This window comes from Coloeus monedula (genome assembly GCF_965178545.1).
Source record: "Coloeus monedula genome assembly, chromosome: 4".
In the NCBI taxonomy this organism is placed as follows: Eukaryota; Metazoa; Chordata; class Aves; order Passeriformes; family Corvidae; genus Coloeus; species Coloeus monedula.
The window spans coordinates 14,952,189-14,972,166 of NC_138784.1; the positions used below are offsets into that span (position 1 = coordinate 14,952,189).

Genomic DNA, 19,978 nt, shown 5'->3' on the forward strand with positions numbered 1-19,978 from the left:
AAATGGGTGGCATCCCTCGTCCCCTCATCCCCATCGGCACCACAGGACACTGGACCGTCTAGCAGAGGAGGGCAAGGCAACTGTCTGTAATGTGGATAGGCACAGCTCCCACCAAATTTAAGACAATTTGAATCCAACTGTGGCTTGAGCATCTTGTAATTTTTACAGCCTTTAACTCTGGGCACCTCACAGACTGTAAAAATATTCTCCACATAAAGAAAGAAGATGAAGATCTGAAGCTCTATATATAGTGTTTGCTAAAAATACCTCTTTGGAGACATCCCTTGCCAAATAGGTGCCAAAACTTCAAAGGCTGAATTATCATGTTGAAATATTTGAAATGCGAGTTGTTATGATTCTTGTGAGGCATGGCTGGCAGGCAGAGGTGGCATCTTTCAGCTCCAAGACCTGGTCCAGGCAGTAACTGGAAATAGCTCTTCGGTGGCTTACGTGAAATGAGTCAAGGGATCTCAGTCCAACTCTCAGCAAATTAGGAACCACATCACAAAAGCATCTGTAAGAGTCACTTCCTCTGTTGATACCACTCTAAAAGCCAAGGACTGAATAAGGTAGGGAAAAAGAATTATCCTCCCTCAAAATAGCACACTCCTTCAAAACACAAATTGCTTTTATCCAGCATCTTTGGTGAAAGCATCCCAGTGCATTTTTACAAAATATGAACTAGTCTCAGTATTCCTTTAAGTAATACCTGAAACCCAACACTTTACCAGTAGTAAAGCCCAAGACCTGCTAGTTTGCAACATGCTAGAACCGTGCAAAAGGAAAGCAGGAATATTCCCACCCCACATTCTACCTGCATTTCTTTCTGGAGACAACAAAAGTTTCAGAGCTCTCAAGCATTTTTCCTTTAAGAAAATTTAACACAGAAACAGAGGTTCACCTTGAACCAACCACTTCATTTCAAAGAAATCAATCATTAGTTGTATTTGCCTTCTATCTTGCCAGTAAAAGAGCATGAAGCAAGAGATACAAATTTAGAAAACTAAGTAAGAATATTTTAGACTCTGCTTTAAGAAAACAAAGTAATTTTAGCTGGATGTGTCACAAACACAATTCAGAGCAACAGCTTTGAAAGCATCAGTCGATTCCATTAATTAACTGGAACTTTTTGCATTGGGATGGCACAAGGTAACTGAATCTAATCACACTGAATATTAGGGGATTGGTGCTGCTCAGTAAATTCAGAGATGCCAAGTTGAGCAAAAAGAATGTGTTTCATTCAGAGATGAAAGCCTTCTGAATTCTGGTGCTTTGTAAACAGCTGCTAAACTGATTGAATGATGCCTGTGAAGTACACAGGGTCAAATGTGGTCAGTACCTCAAAGAGTACCACATGTTTCAATATTGAAAAAGCACTCATGAAAAACATCTCAGGACACTCGTATCTGCCTAGCACTTCAAAAAATGTCCTAAGTATCCACAACAGAGGCAGCATTATCCTTTGTCAGTCCCCTCTCCCTCAAAGCTGATGAGAATTATACCTCCAAATTCAATATGGGTAGTAGATTTATCAAACAAAAAGGCTTCTTGGTTAGAATTAGCATTGACTGAGGTACCAAAGGAAATCAAGAATTACAAGAAATCTTAGGTGTTTATTTTATTCACACATTAGTCAATTCCATTAATCTGGAAAGCCACTGGAATGCATTCAGTAAAGCTTCCTTAGCTAAATTTTATTTCATTAAAGACCCTACAGTCAGGGTCAAGCACAAACTACATTCCTGATCTATCCAAGGAGGGGAAAACTGGAGGGAAAAGCAAAGGCATATGCTTGCTATAGCACAAGACAAAAAGCCCCTGTTTCCCTGCCTAGATGTACATAAATACTGGCAGCCCACTTGTGTCAGTGACTTCATCTTGTAAAACAGGTGCTTTGTTGACAAGATCATCCTCACCCCTGAATAGAAGGAAGTTGCACCCAAAGCACCAATTCAGATGTTCCAGACAGGAGTCTGGCCTTCCATCCAAGACAAATATGGAGCTTGATCTGCATTGCACTTACTGGGGTTTACTAGCCTGCAATATCTGAGGAGGATTTACTTTAGGATTCAAGGAGAAGGGGGGGGTGGGTGGCCCTTAATTAACCAGTCTTTGTGGCAAAACCCAGCCTTGCCTTGGCACACAAGAGAGGGAGGGAAAGCACTTGGATTCCACACTGACATAAGAAAATCTCATCCTGCAACTGCATTCTGCAACTGCACACAGGCAGATGCAGATTCACTCTCCCTAATGTCCTAAGTAAGGATACAGAAGCTTTTATCCTCACGGTCTGTACATCTTTAAAGATGACATGACTGATGCAGAGCACTTCAGCAAAAGGAACCAAGAAAATACATTTATGCTCTGGTTCTCAGACTGAGAAAATTACAGCCATAGAGAAATAAGAAAGACACTGTCAGGACTAATTTCAAAAATTAGCTTCTACAAGGAAAAAATACAAATAACACTAACAGCTTTCAGTTTCTTGGATTTTTTTTTTTTAAGCAAAACAGTATAAACAAAATTGTCATTATAATTCTTCTCTTGCAGCCCTTGCTCCCTAAGCAGCACCAAGCTCCATCCCATGCCTGGGGGTCAACACCTGAAACTGGACTGAACCATGAACAAAACTGAAATTGGCTTTCTAATGTTGCTGCTTGTTTAACAAAAAAGAGAGAAAATTAGCTGAAACTACTTATCTTTATTATAGTAATTTTACTTCATAATTACTTCCTTTTTCTTTTTTAACTTTCCACTATGATTTCAATCCTTTCAAATGCAGTGATCCAAAGTACACATTAAAAGAGTATGTGTATCCATTGGCTGTTCCCCAAACATTCCTTTTGACTGTAAAGAATTTTTTTAGAGAGCAGAATGTTGTTTTGCTTATTTAAACATAAAAAGGGCAAGCATATTTCTTCGTTGTACCCTCACAAAGGCCAGAGTTTTGCATCTTACTGAGGACCAAAGGTGAAGGCAGCAGTATTTTTGGCAGGCTCCAAGGAAGCTCTTTGCAGCAGAGGTGCTCAGCAAAGTTATTCTGTCAGCAGCCAGGCTGCAGCACAAGCTGTGAGCAGCAGCTCCAGTCAGTGCTGTAGGTCAGTGTATTCAGACATGAGGAATTCCCTCGTCCCTGATTTTGGTGATACAATGTTCATCTTTTTCTCCTGAACTCTGAAAGGGATTTATTCTTTTTTTTCCTCATGTGTCACTACGAAAGTGGCTTATGTGTCTGTGAGCAAAAGCAAACAGTTCACATCAGTCAGGTGCCCTCTGGGATTAAATGGGGCTTAAAGGTATCCAAGTGTGAGCCTAAGACTCTGGAGTTATGAATGAACCCCAGCTGTCAAAGACTATGCTTTCAGCCTGAACTGGGAGCAGGGGACAGGGCAGGTTGGACTCAGATGCCTCCTGAAAAACCAAATGGAAAGTTCCTTTAGGTCACCGTACAGCAGCATCAGCACCACTGATCCCCACTGAAGGAGTTGGGATTAGAGCTGAAATACATTAAATTAACTTAAATATCCACATATTGGTCAAGCCCACAGCCTATCCAAGGCCTGAAATTCTCTGCATTGATCTTATCAGTGGCATTCATTTCACACTCCTCATCATGACAAAGCCCAGAGCAAGGCCTCTGTCACAAGAGCCTTTTATACAAGTTCACTTGCATCTAAATTACATCCCAGATATAACCAACCCTTTGGAAGTGCCAAGATTCACCTGCTCAAACTGATTAGCTGGTAAACACATTCTAATCCTCACCTGGACACCTCCATCCTTCTATATATGACTGCCTCACCAGCACAGCTGGAATCCAAGGATTCATCCCACAGATTTGTTCTCCTGTAACACTCCCATAGCTACATGGCCTCAAATATTGGAGACACCTTTGCACCTGGGGCTCACCATGACTTCAGTGTGTTCCTTCCTGTTGAAGGAATGGATTAATGTTGCCTGTAAACACTGTCATTACTGAGAACTAGAGCAGTCAAGAACTGGTGAAATGTAAGAAAGGTAAAAAATTTTCCAGTTTCTTTGAAGATTTGCCAGCAAAGCTTGAAAATTTAAAGCATTCCACTTTGTTCTTTTCCCTTTACCACTGCCTCATGGGAAAAAAAAAAAAAAAGGACAGGGAGAAAAGAGAGGGAAAAGATTTAACAGGCAGAAGAACCCCCTTCTCTATTCCCTTCATCTTCCAAACAATTGGTATTGTTTTTCCAGATCTCCTCAAAATCTTCCTGCAATTCAATCTCTTACCTGCAACTATTTCTGAAGATGCTTGTTCCTACTACCACAGCTCATCAAAACTTAGTGATTTCCAATCTGTGGTCCAGAGGGCTGGGAGGTGGATGATGGGCTGAGAGTGTGTTGTGCCTACACAGCAGTTGGGGTTCACTTGACTTGGGAACCACAGCCTCAACCTCTGTTGCTTATTGTCATTTCGTCCAACTTCGCTTAGATTTCACAAAGAATAAGCAATTTACAGGAGATTATTCCAGGTGTTCTTAACATAATTGTTGTGATTTTTTTGTTTTGTTGGGTTTTTTTTCTTTAAAGAAGGAAAAAAAAACCTCACAGAAAAGTTTCTAATTGCTACTTAGGCAATTGTGCAGTGAGGTCACCATATCCAGACTACAAGGGGGCTCAGAGGCTCAAGTGATACAGACTTTATATGATCTCTCCTTCTCTGTTAAATTGAACTCCCTGAAAAGATAAACACAGAGCAGGAGTTGCCATACAACAATTAACCATAAGAGGAACCATCTAACACACTTCAGCATAAAGCGGTCATTTATATCTTTGCTCACAGGAGATTTGAGAGTTGTATTCATGAAGAACTCCTGTTTTAATAAACCTTGATTCCCTGCCCTTAGTCACTACTTCATAAGACTTTGCCTATGGCTGTGAAGATTGGGGAAGGACTGAACTGTAAGACTTGACTAGAAATTGTGCTTACAGTATCATCAGGGTTGGTTGGTTTGTTTCTCTCCTCTCCCCTCCAATAAACATGAATATGAGTATTTTCTACAGCACTCATGGAAATGGAGATACATGCTATAACTAATTTCATGAAGTGAAGGAAATAAACTAAACTATCAGCAAGCAGATTAGTTTAGCAAGAGAAATTTTCTTTAGGCACTACAAAACTTCTGATTTACACAAGTGAAATACAGCAAGTCAGTGAAAGAACAGCCACCCACCTGTTCAGCCAGAGCTCTTTATCACTTTAGTGGAACCGACCAAGCACAAACAAAACCAGTAAAAGCCAGTGACAAAGGTGCATGTTAATGACACCAGAAATGATAAAATTCCTTTCTTTCACCTTATCTTGAAAGTCGGAATTTGCCGGGATGCACTTGACTGCCTTCCAAAACACGCAACTGTAGGATCTGCACCACAAGGCGACCTTACTTCAGGGCATCACAGACAGGTTGGGGTTGGAATGGACAGTAAAGAGCATCCAATTCCACCCCCTGCCAGAGCAGAGACACCTTCCACTATCCCAGCTTGCTCAGAGCCCCATCCAGCCTGGCCTTGGACACTGTCAGGGATGGGGCAGCCACAGCTTCTCTGGGCAGCCTGTGCCAGGGCCTCCCCACCCTCACAGGGAGAATTTCTTCCTCACATCCAATCTAAACCTGCTCTCTGTCAGTGTGAAGCCATTGCCCCTTGCCCTGTCACTCCAGGGCCTTGCCAAGAGTCTCTCGCCTGTGGGCTCCCTTCAGGCACTGCAAGGCCCCAAATCCTTCTCTTCTCCAGGCTGAACAATCCCAATTCTCCCAGCCTTTCAAACTGCTTTGCTAAGTCTCACCGAGAGTATTTGCTACAAAAGTGTCTGACAGCCAACAGTGATTACTCCACTAAACAGGAATGTGCTTTAACAGCTGCCTGTTACCTGGCTGTACCAACCATGGCTCTCATTGCTGAGCGACTGTGTCCCACAGAGAACCTTGTATGCAGAACACAAAATTCCCTTATAGTTCCATATTTTACAGCTTGTTAAATCATACTTTTAATTAAACAGGCTTCATTCTACATATCCAGTTGCTACTGTTTGAAGAAACAGGTACTCCCACTAAATCCTTACCTTGTGACTAAATTTGTTCTCCTTTCCTGCTCTGTGAACACCGCAGAGCACAGAACAGAGGAATCTTTAACTTCAAGAAACAACAACTGTCTTTAAACAATGAGGAGCAATGCTTTTGTCTGGGGAGCTACTAATATAAGCTTTCCCCTTCATGCAGGACTCAGCAGGCTAAAAATTAGTGACATTTTAAGTGGAACAATTCTTTCATCATCAGGCTGATATTTGGCTGCCATTCTGGTTACCTCCCTTATAAGGCACCAGCAAGAGGGAAGGGCAGGGAACACATTATGCAACTGTTCATTGTAAAAAATAATTAAAACAAATTTTAAGAAATGTCTGTAATAAACACTTTTCCAATATACAAAAGACAAAAGGAGCCTGATGCCATTGGTCTAAGGTCTGCCCTTTTTACTGGGCTAATTTGGGAAAAGGGAATTTCTCCTGCAAGGTTTTTCTCATTTTTGTGGGAAAGTGGAACACTGAAGCCTGCGAACCACCCCTGCCTTCTCCAGAGTCTGGTTCAAATCTACCTAACCAGCCAGAGGCAGCTCTGCATTGGGAAATAAAGAGCAATACTGGGACACCTGCATCTTGTGCCCTCCTCTGTGCTCAGGTGTGATCCATGGAAATCTAAGATACCTAATTCCAAGGTCAGCTTCAAGGAAGGGTAAGGAGGTTCTGTGGTGAGGTCATTCACATCTTGGTTGGTTTGTACACAACAGCCCTCCCGCAGACAAGGAAATATCCTTTGGAATTTACCTATCAGTTCAGCTGTAAGTAGGGGCTTTTTCTACTAGTGAAGTCATAAAAACACTGAGACCTTCTACCCACAGAACAGACTCAGGAGTCTCCAAACTGGCAGTGACCTGGCAGGACGAGGCCCCATCTGTCCTTTGGGGGGTTCTCAGTGGTCCTGGAGGAAGTTCACGGCACAGCACAAGCGTGCCAGAGAAGCTGTCTCACTCTCTGTTGCATCAGGGACAGGGACACGGAGCCTGTACCACCAGGAGAGCCCCCTAAGCACACACAGCTCCCCACTCGTGACAAGCTGCTTCTGCCAAGCCCCTTTCCTTGGTTAACAGTTTCTGCCTTCAGCAGTCATTCAGGCATCTTACTGAAGTGGTGACTTTCGTTCCCCTCCTCGTCCCTCGGCTATGGGAATGGGAGTTACGACTATTCCCCCTTCCATACACTCCTGTGTATGGAAGCTGAGTGTCTTTGCAACTCCTATGGCTTGATGCGACCCAATATCTTCATTTTAACTGCAGCCAATTGATGCACAACTGTGTTTCTCCTATTATTACTCATTATTCTACTACAATGGCTCATAAAAAGGGCCCTCAACCAAGCACAACTTTCTGGGAAGGCACCCACTTGACTCAAGTTTTCCAAGTGTTTGTCTGGGAGATGGTCGGCTGGGTTTTGTTTCCCTACCAGGTAATTTAATTGCTAAAATACCTTAGCACATTTTATAAATGCAGTACTTAATGTGACATTACACACAGGGCTCTCAGAATTGTAAACAGCTCTCTTTATTACACGTAGCAGAAAAAGGTTTCACAACCTTTCATCTGGTCAAAGAAAAGAAAAAAGTTTTTTTGTTTTCCCTTCTGTGGAAGGAAATTTAACACACTCCAATATGCCAAGGTCTTTGCTACAACTGGAGCTCCTCTACAGCATGTCAGTGATCATAGGCTCAAACTCTGGAACATAAGAGACATAGCTAATATAAGTTGCAATACAGTAAACACTCTTCCTCTCCCATATGTAGATCCAAGTTATCCCTTTACTTCCTCCCTCCCATTCCCTCTGTCACCTTTGATAAACTCCATCTGTTTGCACAACCTGCACACACCAAACTATTATTTCATCTTGGCTGTTCCGTGTTACTAAAAGGTGAACAGTTGATCCCTTTTTACAGCTTCAGGACATTCTCACTCTTGTGAAATCCCATAAACCCAGGCTACCATTTTAACCAACCACTGCTCCTTTTACTAGTAAAAGCATAAAGACAACTGTTCCTTAGACAATCAAAATCCCATGGAAGTAGTCTTCCAAATTCCAGGTATCTGTTTCTTCACATTCTGATCAGTTGCAACTCTCATAAAACCATGTGTCAGCTAACAAATTTGCAGGTATAAATATTAAAGGTATACAACACAAACTAAGTTCCAAGTCTACAGTTCAAACCAGAATATAAAATCCAACACCTAAATTACTGAGAAATCAGAAAACCAGATATTTGAAGCATAAAGATTCATGCTCTTTCCTGATCCACCGTTTTCCTTTGCTTTGTTAATCTGTAAAAAGTATTTAATGAGATATCAATGCACGCCTTGCAAGATTACCTCATTTCACAAGTAAGGCAGTATTAACTATGACAAGTGCCCATTTTAATGCTTCCCATACTGATCAAATTATTTATGACAAGGAAACTGAGTTTTTCTTGATAATTTATTTATTCCCTTACTTGCTGTTTTGTTTTACATTGTTAAGAGAAAAATGTTCTATTACTTCCCCATGCAAATACAGGAGCAGTGGGACTGCCAGAAGTTACTCTGTAGTCTTAAACTACAGACTTGTGGGATTTTCTCTACCAAACAAGTTAAAAGTCTGCTCTGCTGCATTTGACAACTAATTTCTGAGCCTTCAAGACAAGATTCTGCTGCTTTAAATGCAGTTCACTATTTAAATTCATAACATGAAATAAATAACTCCTCCCTGAGTTCCTACCCCACAATATTAAATTGGCTTACCCTTAGTGTAACAATTTTTTGCACAACAAAAGCTGTTATTTAATCACCAGACTTTGAAAAATTCTGTACCAACCTATCTCAAAAATTAGACTCCAGTTATTTATCAAACCCATATTTTCAAGCCACAGCAATGCAATTACCACTAGTGGCAGGTCTGCTCTAAGTGCAGCTATATGTTGAAATGAGCAACAAGAGAAGATTAAATGATTTTGTGGACAATTGTATGTTTGATTTATGTCAACTGCCATTACTCTAAGACACAAAGCCTCTTTCTGGGAGACTAAAAGCAAACCATTTACCATATAATATCAGCTTAGCAGGCTTTGTGCTGATGAATACTGCATTCAGAGAAGCAATTTTTTTAACTGCAATTTCCATGTCTACCCTGCATCTCCTGGAATACAACTATCAAAGTTTATCAACTGCCTTCACATTTTTAACTAATGCTCAGCTTAAACTTGGTAGAAGAACAACATTTTTATTGGAATAAACATGGACTGAGCAAAAACTGAATCTATAGGGAGAAGACAAGCTTCGAAAGCAAGACAAACCCACTGCCTAGACAGATACAGAGGACACAGACTGTGACTAAGCTCCTTGTGGTCACTACAGGATTCAAGAGCCATCCCAAACTACAGCAGGAACCTAAAGGACTAAAAAAAATTCCTACCCACCATTCAAACTTCGGGGACAAAAAGACAGATGAGCAAAGGGAGGCTACACAGAACTCCTGGGAAAGGACAGGTAAGCAAACCTCAGCCACATGCACCATGCACGTACTGAACTCCAGTGTGATATCCCACATTATTACAATCCCACCAGGGAGTCCACTGCTGATCAGACCCTCTGAGGCCAGCACCAAAAAGCTTACACAAGAAGGTCCACAACAGATCATCTGACAGAAATCCAAAGTTTCTGTTCTCCTGGGAACATTCCCTCACCAAGAGCATGGGTCTGGTGCAAGTCCACTGCAAGTTAAAGATGGGGTGTGGGTTTGCTGTACTTTTTAAGACAGACTAACTATCTGGGAAAAAAAAAAAAAAAGGTGGGGAGGGGGTAGAAAGAACTAAAGCATGATACCTGTCCTCTGTAAATATCTACTTCTGAATTCTGCTTAGCTAGTGGCTTGGGACTTGTCTTCCCCTGAAATGCTTGAGAAATAATGAATAAATGTTTAGAATTTTTTAAGCTCTGTTAAGTGAAATTATTTAACTTGAACATACAGTATGCCATGTACATTATGAAAAACAAATGAGTTCATGGAGCTATGCAAATTTGACTTTTCCTATCTAAGATATTTCTTAACAAAACAAGGAAAATGTGTCTACATATGGCACAGAAGGTGAAACTGCAGCAATTCTATTAGATACAGTAACAGATTTCTCCCAGTCAATGAGGTTGCCCACTGATCACCTCAGGTCAGTAGCCTGTGGGCTACTATTTCTTTTCACTCTTCAGAGTAAAATTAAAGCTGATATTCTTTCATCCCTAAAGGATAAGGAATGAAAACAATTTTTCAGACTCCTGTGTATATTTAGGCACCTTTCATGGTGCAGGCACAACAACTTAGCGAGATTTATTAGCGTTAAAAACACACATAAACAAGATCCCTCTGCTTCAAGTGACTTTTACAAACTGTAATCAAAACACTGAATCAGCACACCTGACAAACCCCAACATCTAAAGTCAACAAAAACCCCACTGCTTTCCAAAGAGAAGGTAAAAGCAAAACCAGTACATCCCACCAAGTATCTTATAGGAAGCTTTTAAAAAAAACCAAAACCAAACAGACTTCGGCATTGCTTTTGATTCAGAGGCTAGAGCAAGGCTCATTTATTCCCAGTCAGGATTTTGCAAGAGGAAACCAGGTACACCAGCGGAGGCATGCGTGTGAACTCTGCTATTCTAACCCAAGGCGTTCCAGATCAAGTAAAACCGAACAACCGCAAGACCTCTGTTCTTAGCATTAACTTTTACCTGAATCGCTGAGAATTGTCTAAAGACACAGAGCACGAGCCGGACAGCCAAACCACGGGGGCCCCAATCCCAAACTCCTCCGGCTCAGCAGAAGGTTTGGGATTTGTTCCTCCCGCGACTAGAAACTTGTGAAGGTTCTGCTTGCTTTTCTAAGCGCATTATGGAGATAATTTCGTCCCTTTATTTATTTATTTCTAAAGAGGGCAGGACACTCTTAAGCCCAGAGCCACGTTCTGTAGCACAAGTACAGCCCAGCCGTGACCCTCCCGGCGGGGTGCCCGCACAGCCCCGGCCCCGCTCCCCTCGCCGGGCTCACCTGTGCTCCCGCACCGACACCCCCGCGGGGCACCTCAGCCCCCCGGCCGGCGGCAGCGGGACAAGTCACCCCGGGGGCAGCGGGACGAGCCGCCCCAGGGACTGCGGGACGGGTCACAAGTCACCCCGGGAGCAGGGAGACGAGCCGCCCGAGGGGCAGGCGGGCGAACTGCCCCGCTGCCCAGAGCCACCCCCGATCCTCCCCGCAGCCGAGGCTGAGGCTGCGCTCCCACAGCCTCCACGGCGATGGCTGCTCCTGCTGCCTCACGGTGCGGGGGGAGGAAAGAGGCATGGGGAGATTCCCAGTCTCCAGCGGCAGCGTGCCACGGCTGTTTCTGCGGGCAGCGCCGGGGCGGCGGGTGCCCGGTTCCCCTCAGGACCCGGCTCGCCTCAGGACTCACCTCCCGCCCGGTCCGAGCGCGGCGCCGCCCCCGCGCTAATGGCAGCGGGCGGGCCCGCGGCGGGGGCCGATGTTTACCCGCCGGCTCTCGCGAGAGCCGCGCGCCGCCGAGCCCCGCGCCGCGATTGGCCGCGCCCTCCTGGCGCGCGCCGCCCGCCCCGCCCCGCCCCTCTGGTGCCGCCCGTCCGGCGTCCCTCTGCAGCGGCGTCCCGGGATGGCGCGGGCTGGCCGGGAGCGTCGCCGCTGCTGTGGCCACCTCCCTGCTCCAGCAGGGCCATCCCGGAGCACACGGCACAGGAGTGCGTCCAGACGGTTCTGGAGTATCCCCAGCGAGGGAAAGTCCCCATCATCTCCGGTCTCGGTCACTGCACAGGACAGAAGTTCTGCCTCCTGTCCAGGGGGAACTTCCTGGGATCAGTCCCTGCCCGTTCCTCTGGTGCCATGGCTGGGCCCCCCGGAGCAGAGCCTGGGCCCTGCTCGGAGCCCTCCCTGCACACAGGGACACACAGGGCTGAGGGCCCCTCTCAGCTGGGGCTCCTCTCCAGGCTGAACAGCCCCAGCTCCCTCAGCCTTTCCAGTCCCTAAATCATCTCCGCAGCCTCTGCTGGACCCGCTCCAGGAGCTCCCTGTCCCTCCTGTCCTGAGGAGCCCAGAGCTGGACACGGCCCTCCAGATGTGCCTCGCAGAGCAGAGCAGAGGGGCAGGATGACCTCCCTCTACCTGCAATCCATGCTCTTCCCAGTGCATCCCAGGATCCCATCTCTCCAGCCCATTGTAAACCTTGGTACTTGGCAAGCTCTGGTAGTCAGGACTCACCAAGAAGGGCTCGTGCTCGTGACGGGTCTAACAGGGCAGGAGCTAAACTGGCCTCAGCAGGTGCTCAAAGAGAAGACAGGAGAATTAAGTGCAAACATAGCATTGGCAGGCCTTTTGCTTTGATTCCTGGAGCTGTCCTGTGCAGGGCAAGGGTTTGGACCACTGTGATCCTTGTGGGTCCCTTACAACTCAGGATATTCTGTGGTTCTGTGATTTATCTCCTTCTGTCCCACTGCTGAAGCACAAGGCTGAGGGTGTTAACACAGGCAGGAGAGCAGTGAAACCCTGCTGTGGTTTCAGTACTACCTGAACATAAACAAATGGCAGCACTTACGGGGAAAGCTGTTATCCCAAGGATGCAGTGGTACAGATGTCATACAAATCCAGCTATGCAGAGGGCAAATCTGTGAGCTCAAGTACACTCAGCTGCTTCCAGCAGAACATGGAGCGTGTGGAAGCAAGAGAAAGTTTGCCTTGATGTCATCACTTGACTTGAGGAGAGTTGCTGATGAGGAGGATTTAATTGACAGACAGATTTGATTTATTTTACCTCATTAGTCTTTATCTCTATATATTAGTTCTATATCTCTACGAGATAAGGAACTGAGGAGCCCTGTGCACTAAAGCAGATTTCTAGCCCAGAGACGTTACAATTTCAGGACCTGCAAGCAGAGCCAGGGAATCCACCATGGACCTCCCTGAGCACTGTGAACCTACCTGCTGAGACCAGGTTTTGAAAGCATTCGATTTGGTAGGTTTGAAATAACAGAAGCCTGAAATTAGCATGTTTTAAGTTGAATGAGGTGTGGGAGTGATTCCTGAAGGGACTGACTATCCTTTGGGATATCTGAACTCCGGTTCCATGTTTGAAACCTGAGGTAATGTGTACTCACATTCACCATGTGTTGGAAGCACAGACACATAACTCAGAAACAGAATTAGCAAGAGGGGGAAAAACATAAATTCAAAATAAACTGGTTACAGATCTAGAAAAGTGGTGTTTCACTAAAGCATTCTTCCCAGAGCAAAAGTCCTTAAAAATCTGTGTCAGTAACAGTGGTCAGTGGGAGTGGCAGACACCCCTACCCCCCAGCAGGAATGGGGACCGGCTTTGACTGGGGATTTCGGGGGGTTATGAGTTGTAAGCTTTGATTTCGGTACCTCACTGCCGTCTGCTCCCCCAAGCTGCCACAGGGAAGTCAGGGGAGGCAAGGTCAGTCTCGGAGAGATGATGAGGCCCAGCTGTGACAATGAAAATGGAATGAATATTCACAACATGACGTTCCAGTTCCTGCCTTGCTGCTGGTGCTCCTCTGGTGGGTCCTGCCAGCACAGCAGATGGCAAGCACTGAAAGGCTGTTGTGCCAGTGGAAAATTACTGAGTTTTGCTGGTCCTGTGCATGCATGTGGATGTGTGAGGGGGGAAGTGGGGAAAACTTCCATTTATTTAGTTATTTTCAAGAGAGAAAGGGAAACAAATGGTTCCCTAAGACTACAAATATTACTGGCATATAAAGAACCAGTCTCTTGTTTTAGAGGAATGAGGCATGTCTGTTTGCATTTCGAGTTTTCCATATAATTCCATATAACTTTCCTCATAAGTCAGGGTTGTGAATTTTTCTAAATAAAAGTGAAATTAAAAAGAAAAGCAAGATACTAATAAAAGCACTGGCTGTTGCTTAACAGACCTATGGAAAAACTAAGTATTTAATGTTTCTATTTTTATGTGCCTGTAAAAGTATTTATGTTAGCGGACATTCCATCACAAAACACACATGGTTTATTTTAATTTTCTAATTTTAAATATGTGTTTTTAACAGAGCTGTATACATAGGTTATCTCACTGCTATAAAAGACTGATTAACACTGTTGCAGTTGAAGTTAGTGGGCTGATGCCTCGTGAATAGTTGAGCTTGTCTTTGAAGGTCTGCAAACCTAAAGAAACTTAAAACCAAGTGCTCATCCTGAAATGAACCGTGGCAGAACCAAACCTGCACTGTCTGTGCAGGCAGATAAAGTTTGTTATTGAGGGAGAGCTGACAGAAATACCTAAGGTTTTAACCCAAACTGTGACGCAGTGTAACCATCCCAATAAACTTCTGTTTCTGTGTATTTCCAGAGTTAGCCCGTAATACAGAAATATAAGCACCTATTCACCGTGTACAAGGGCAGCAGCTCTTTAAGCTGCCAGGCATAGGAGTTAGACAAACATTTTGAACCAAAGTCTTTGCTCTGAGCATGCAAACTTCTGCAGGCTGTGTGCTGTCCTGGTCCTGCAAGCTGTGACAAGCAACCAAGGTCCTGCACCCTCTGCTCCGACGGCCCGGCTGCAGCAGCAGCAGCAGCAGCAGGATCCACCCTGGGGCGCAGCAATTAAAGGCAAACACAAAAGCCCGAATACCTCTTGTCAAATTCCACCAAGCCTCTGAAGCCTTCAAAAAAACTTAGGGGAAGGTCTGTGGCAAAGCAAAACAATGTTGTCCTCGTTATTGTAGTTCAAAAGAGGGAGAGCTTGTCAGAGAAAGGACATTTATGTAGGGTTTGACATTTCTTTCTTTGCAGTCAATTGGTGTAACAAATCCAAATTGCTGTATCAGAGTCGTGCTGGTGATGTCTCTTGGAAAGATTCAGAGGGGGTTTTAACCATGAAAGCTCCTTCTCAGCATCAGAAATAACCTATAAATGTTTAATTCACAAGTAGTTTGCATCCAACTACCTAACCAACATCTAGGAATCAATTCTGACTTTCCTTTCTTTCTTTCTTACTGTTTTGCTAATATAATCCAGGTGTATTTCTTAAGAATAAGCCAGAAAATTTCCAGAACATGTAAGATTGGTCAGGAAATAATGCAGAGCTAGGTAAGCATAGTGCAAGCCATTCAGAAACATTCCCACAAATTTTCTCCTGGCTTATTAGGACTTTTTTAGCTGCTGTTGATACTACTTGTAATCCACATTTTACTTGTAACTCCCTGATCTGTCTGAATAACAGAAGTCTATGTTTTTGATATTTAACAGGTAGAAGGCCAGAAAAAAACCCTGAATGCTTTAATCTGTTTTATGACACTTTAACATTGTGCTGTTACACAATTCTGCTAAGATTTCACACCTGCTGAGGGTACTGTAGATCTTCAGTTGCTGTGAGTGCTGTGGGGCACAGTAGTGAATCAAATGTTTAGAAAATGCTGCAACATAGACAAAAATGTAATTTCTTGATAGGTGGAATGCAAATTTAAAAGGAGGCACATACCGTCATACTTCATGTGCAGTGTTTCACAGTTGAATTAAATGGTTAAGATCTTGGATCTGCAAACTCTTGAAGAATGAGACAACTCAGAAATTCATTGGGTTTACTTCTGTGAGACCATTCATAGAAGTAAGATTTGCTCACCTAGTTGTTTCCTGCCATGCTCCATCTTTAGGAAGTCACCATCAATATTTAAAAATACCTAATGACATCAGAACATCTGCACTGGTTCAGAGCTGGGCTGTGTCTTGGTCACATTTCTGTCTTCCTGGTGATCATGGGCTGACATCTAGGGAAAAGGAAGAATGGAAAAAAATCACAAAGGATTCCTTTAAAACCCTCTCACCCTTCACCTATCCTGAGCCTGATGACATCTGTCTAAATAAGAACTCCAAGGGTTTGCTCTTCAAAATCCTCTACTCTTAAAAGCCTGGAAACATCCTGTATTCCCAGCACATGGGACAGCCTGTTGTGTAAAATTCTCCTCCTTTGGCTTGTCCTGAACCTTCTTCTGAGAGCATCTTGGTGTAGATCCTGATTTTGTTACCAGCACAGACGGTGAACTGTCAATCCATGTCCATCCTGGCAGTGCTACTCCTCTTTTTATATCCTGTTCCTTCTCAGTTTTCTTTATTCCTAGCCTGGAAGCCATTCCACACTCTCATCAGTCGTGTTGCCATGTTGCAATTTCTTTTACATTTTTGGAAGTAAGGAAACCAGAATTTCACCTCTCAAAGTATGGACAAAACATGAATTTAACCAGGGGTATATAATTTTTGCCTCACCTCTTAATCTAGAGGCAGAACAAATCATTTGCTGTGGCTCTTAAAAATAGGAAAAAATTAGATGATGTCAACAAATAATTAATATTAGTCCAGTTTTAAAAACGAGGTGCCTTTTGAGGGTATTTGAAACAGTCCAGCTCTGTTCCATACAGGCAACCACAGACTGTTCTATATCCCCACCCTTTCTGAGAAAGTTCTAGTTTATACTTTCCTGAAAGCCCAGACAACTTTTTTTATATTAATAGCATCTATGTCACAGGGAAACCATTTGTATTTCCATGTGTGTAGTCTAAGGAACAAAGCAACTCATTCAGTTCTACAAAATCTAGGAAATTGGTATAGTCACCTTACAGACTGTCAACTCGTATCCTGAACATCTTAGCAACTCCCAGCAGCCCTTCCAAAACCAGGATTTCGCCAATTTTCAATACCAGTGAAATGACTTCTTTCCTATGTAAGTAGTGGTATTTTTTTAGCATGAATTTCTGGCTTGGCTGTGACTTTTGCAGGCAGTTTGGAACCCACAGTATAGTTCTTCCTGGCACACAGATACCAGATTCCTCGTTAAGGATTGAGTTAAGGATGTGACAAATTCAATTCATTTTGTAAGCAATTAAAATATTTATAGCTGAGTTTGCTTAAACAACGTCATCCCTTAAAATATTATTCCTGGATTCTCCTTGGAGAAAATCCTTGGTGGACTTGCAAGAGACATATTTAGTACATGATATTTTTCCATAAACAAAGAAACATGGAAAGTCTGGAACAAAAAAAGTTAACAAATACACTAACTAATAAAAACTATTTTTAATTAAGGAAGCCCACTATTATTCATCAGTTAGCATAGTCTGCATTGTCCTTTCTTTAAAATTCCAGAGAAAAATGAAGGTGACAATTTTCCCAGTCAATCCCAGGGATACAAAATAATACATTAAACAAAAATACTCATGTTTTCCAGACATCTTATTCTTAGCCAGTATATTTGATCTGTTCTTACACTGGTTCAGCAGCGATCATATGCTTTTTTCTTCTTAGCAAAGACTCTCTGCAGATTCTTTGCTAAATCCATTGTTTTTTTCACATTATCCCGAGACATGGGAGATCACTGTGTGTTGCAAGCTTAACCACACAGTCTGTCTTCTTACTCAACGCTTGCTTCCTATATGGTGATCAAGTGCAGCTTTTCTGTCTGACATAAAGCTCTCAAAATAAATTAGGGAAAAAAGAAACTGGAACAAGATGTAAACAAAATGATGCAACTTGCTGTTACATTCTGTTCCCTGTTTTTCAACTCTAATGCATCTATTTTAGGGCCTGATACTGAAGTCCCAGGAGCTATCCCAGTGAACACAGCTTCTGGAAGAGCCTAGGGAGAGGATGTTCTTGCTTGGAAGGGTTGGCTGGCACCACAGCACAGTGAACCAAGGACAGCAAAACAGGCACAGGAGGCCCAGAGACTGACCAACCTGACTGGAACTGGAGCTGCCGTGTCTCGTGATGTAGCTCAGAACACCACACTTCAGTCACAGGGCACAGTCGTGGTTCTGGTCCCACAGAGTGGGACTGGAGTGACAAGCTCTTCCTCTTGCTATCTCATGGATTGATGGTCAGTTGTACGAGAGTCAAAACTTGTGGTTCCAGAGTTTGTAGCTCAATGTATGGAGCCAGTATGGGAGGTAAGAGGATGGATTACAAGGAAATGGGATAAATCTCAGTGGGGCTGTGAAGAAGCACTTCTGGAACTATGAAAGATTTGTGCAAAAAGGAGTGGTATAAGCTTAGACCATAAGCTTGTGGTCATGTTCAGGCACTCCATTGCTAACATGAATGATCCAGATGTACCTCAGAGGAGCTGCATGGAAGGGAGGAGTTTGGTGAGGGAAGGGATCAGAGCAATGCTCAGAGATAACCTGAGAAAACCACAGGTCCAAGGATCAAGGAGTCTCAAGAGCAGAGCCGCTGTTTCCATGGTGGAAGAAGTAAGCGCAGTGTAAAGGCATCACCAGGAAGAACTTGGGAGGTTTTTCTAACCCAAAGTTTAGCAAATCCAAGGTTAGGGAAGCACTGCAAATCCTTAAAGGCTCAAAAATCTTAAATCAGCTCTCCTCTCCTAAACTTTCACAAAATTCACAGAACCATGAGTCTGGAAAAAAAGGAGATGATGGTGATGAAATCCCAGGGTTTAGGCAAGTGCTTTGGTTGTTTGCTTTATTCTGCCCTGTTCCCCCAATACACTCCATTTCCATGGAATAATTGAAAGCCTGCAAAACTCCATCCTAAATACTCACAAAGAGATGCAACCCCTGCTCTGCTACATTCTTGATTTACATTTCCAATCCTTTCTCTCACTGTCTTCCAGCTCCATTCCCTAGAGCCTTCCCTAAGTCCACTCAGCAGTACCTGACTGTTCCTACTGCATTTCCCCAACCACTGAAAACCTGCAGAGGTTCTCCTCTGTTTCCAGGGTGTGTGAAGCATGCTCTTGAGAGGCCTTTCATCACTGGTTCTTCTTACTGAACAGGATAGGGGGTATTTTCCTTGTTGTTTGCTGTTTATTATCAGGAGAAGTCTGTTCTAGATTTTTAATACTAATCTGATGTTCAGTGACAAAGTTGCAGAAAGGACATTTCTCCAACCTAGACAGCAACCAGTAAACTTTGGTTCTGCTGCACAGAGAGGGAAAACTCTTTGCAGAACAAGAGCTGTCAGCTCTTGAGGTCTGGGTGTATCTCACACATCAATGAAATGCAGGAAAAATCTTCAGGGATAAAAAAGTGACAGTTCTCAGTTTGGCAAAGGTCAGTTCTGAAATGAGCTGGCTTTGCAAATTGGCTTAGCTACCTTTAGCACCTAATGTGAAGCAGGAGGCAAAACGCTTCAAAATCAAAGTGTAATTGTCATTTGAAATGGGGGTTTAAGAGCCAATTTCTCCATGTCTCACACAATCACTATATATATACAGACAATTAACCCATTTTTAGGAGAAGATTAACTGATTTGCTGGTGAAGTCTTGATAAGCTGTCAAGAATCAGTTCTCAGTTGACAGAAGTTTTATGGGATCCCTGTCCATTTGTCTGTCCTACTTACAAACACATCCATGCACTGTCTGTAATTGAATCTGGCACACGAAGATGTCCACTGGCCTATCCCAGCAAAATCTCTTGCATTCTGAAGTTTTAATGTCAATAAAGAACAAGTACCTTCTCCCACTCATCCCAAAAGTGACCCACTGAAGGTTTCCAGATGAAGCACGAACAGCTCTGACAGCTTCACAACAGCTTTGGCATTCCAGCAAGAGTTTTCAAAGGTTACTAAGGAGACGAACTGGTCAACCATTGCATTTGCGGGTCAAGCCCACGTGAAATTGAGACAACCACCCTTTGAAGATGAACCTACTAAATGGGATGACATTTTGGAAGCTCACCTGTGTTGCAGGCAGAGTTTGCAGAGATGTCAACATCTGCCCAATTTAGCCTAGAGATTTTTTCACACAGCTCTTCATGCCACTTTTCATAGTAAAAAAAAAAATTATGTAAACATGCTGTAATTTCCTTTTTGCTCCTTTTCTTTGTGAAACTTACTTTTGTTGC

General features: G+C 43.5%; 1 protein-coding gene across 1 annotated transcript in view; it reads right to left on the minus strand.

Annotated features, from left to right (window-relative positions):
- STK38L (serine/threonine kinase 38 like) overlaps positions 1 to 11,623 on the minus strand; it is a 45,918-nt gene extending 34,295 nt beyond the window's left edge. Inside the window, exon 1 of the mRNA XM_082280997.1 lies at positions 11,541 to 11,623. The gene's annotated coding sequence lies outside the window, so the exon portion shown is untranslated. The remainder of the gene's footprint in view (positions 1 to 11,540) is intronic.
- Between the last annotated feature and the right edge of the window lie 8,355 nt (positions 11,624 to 19,978).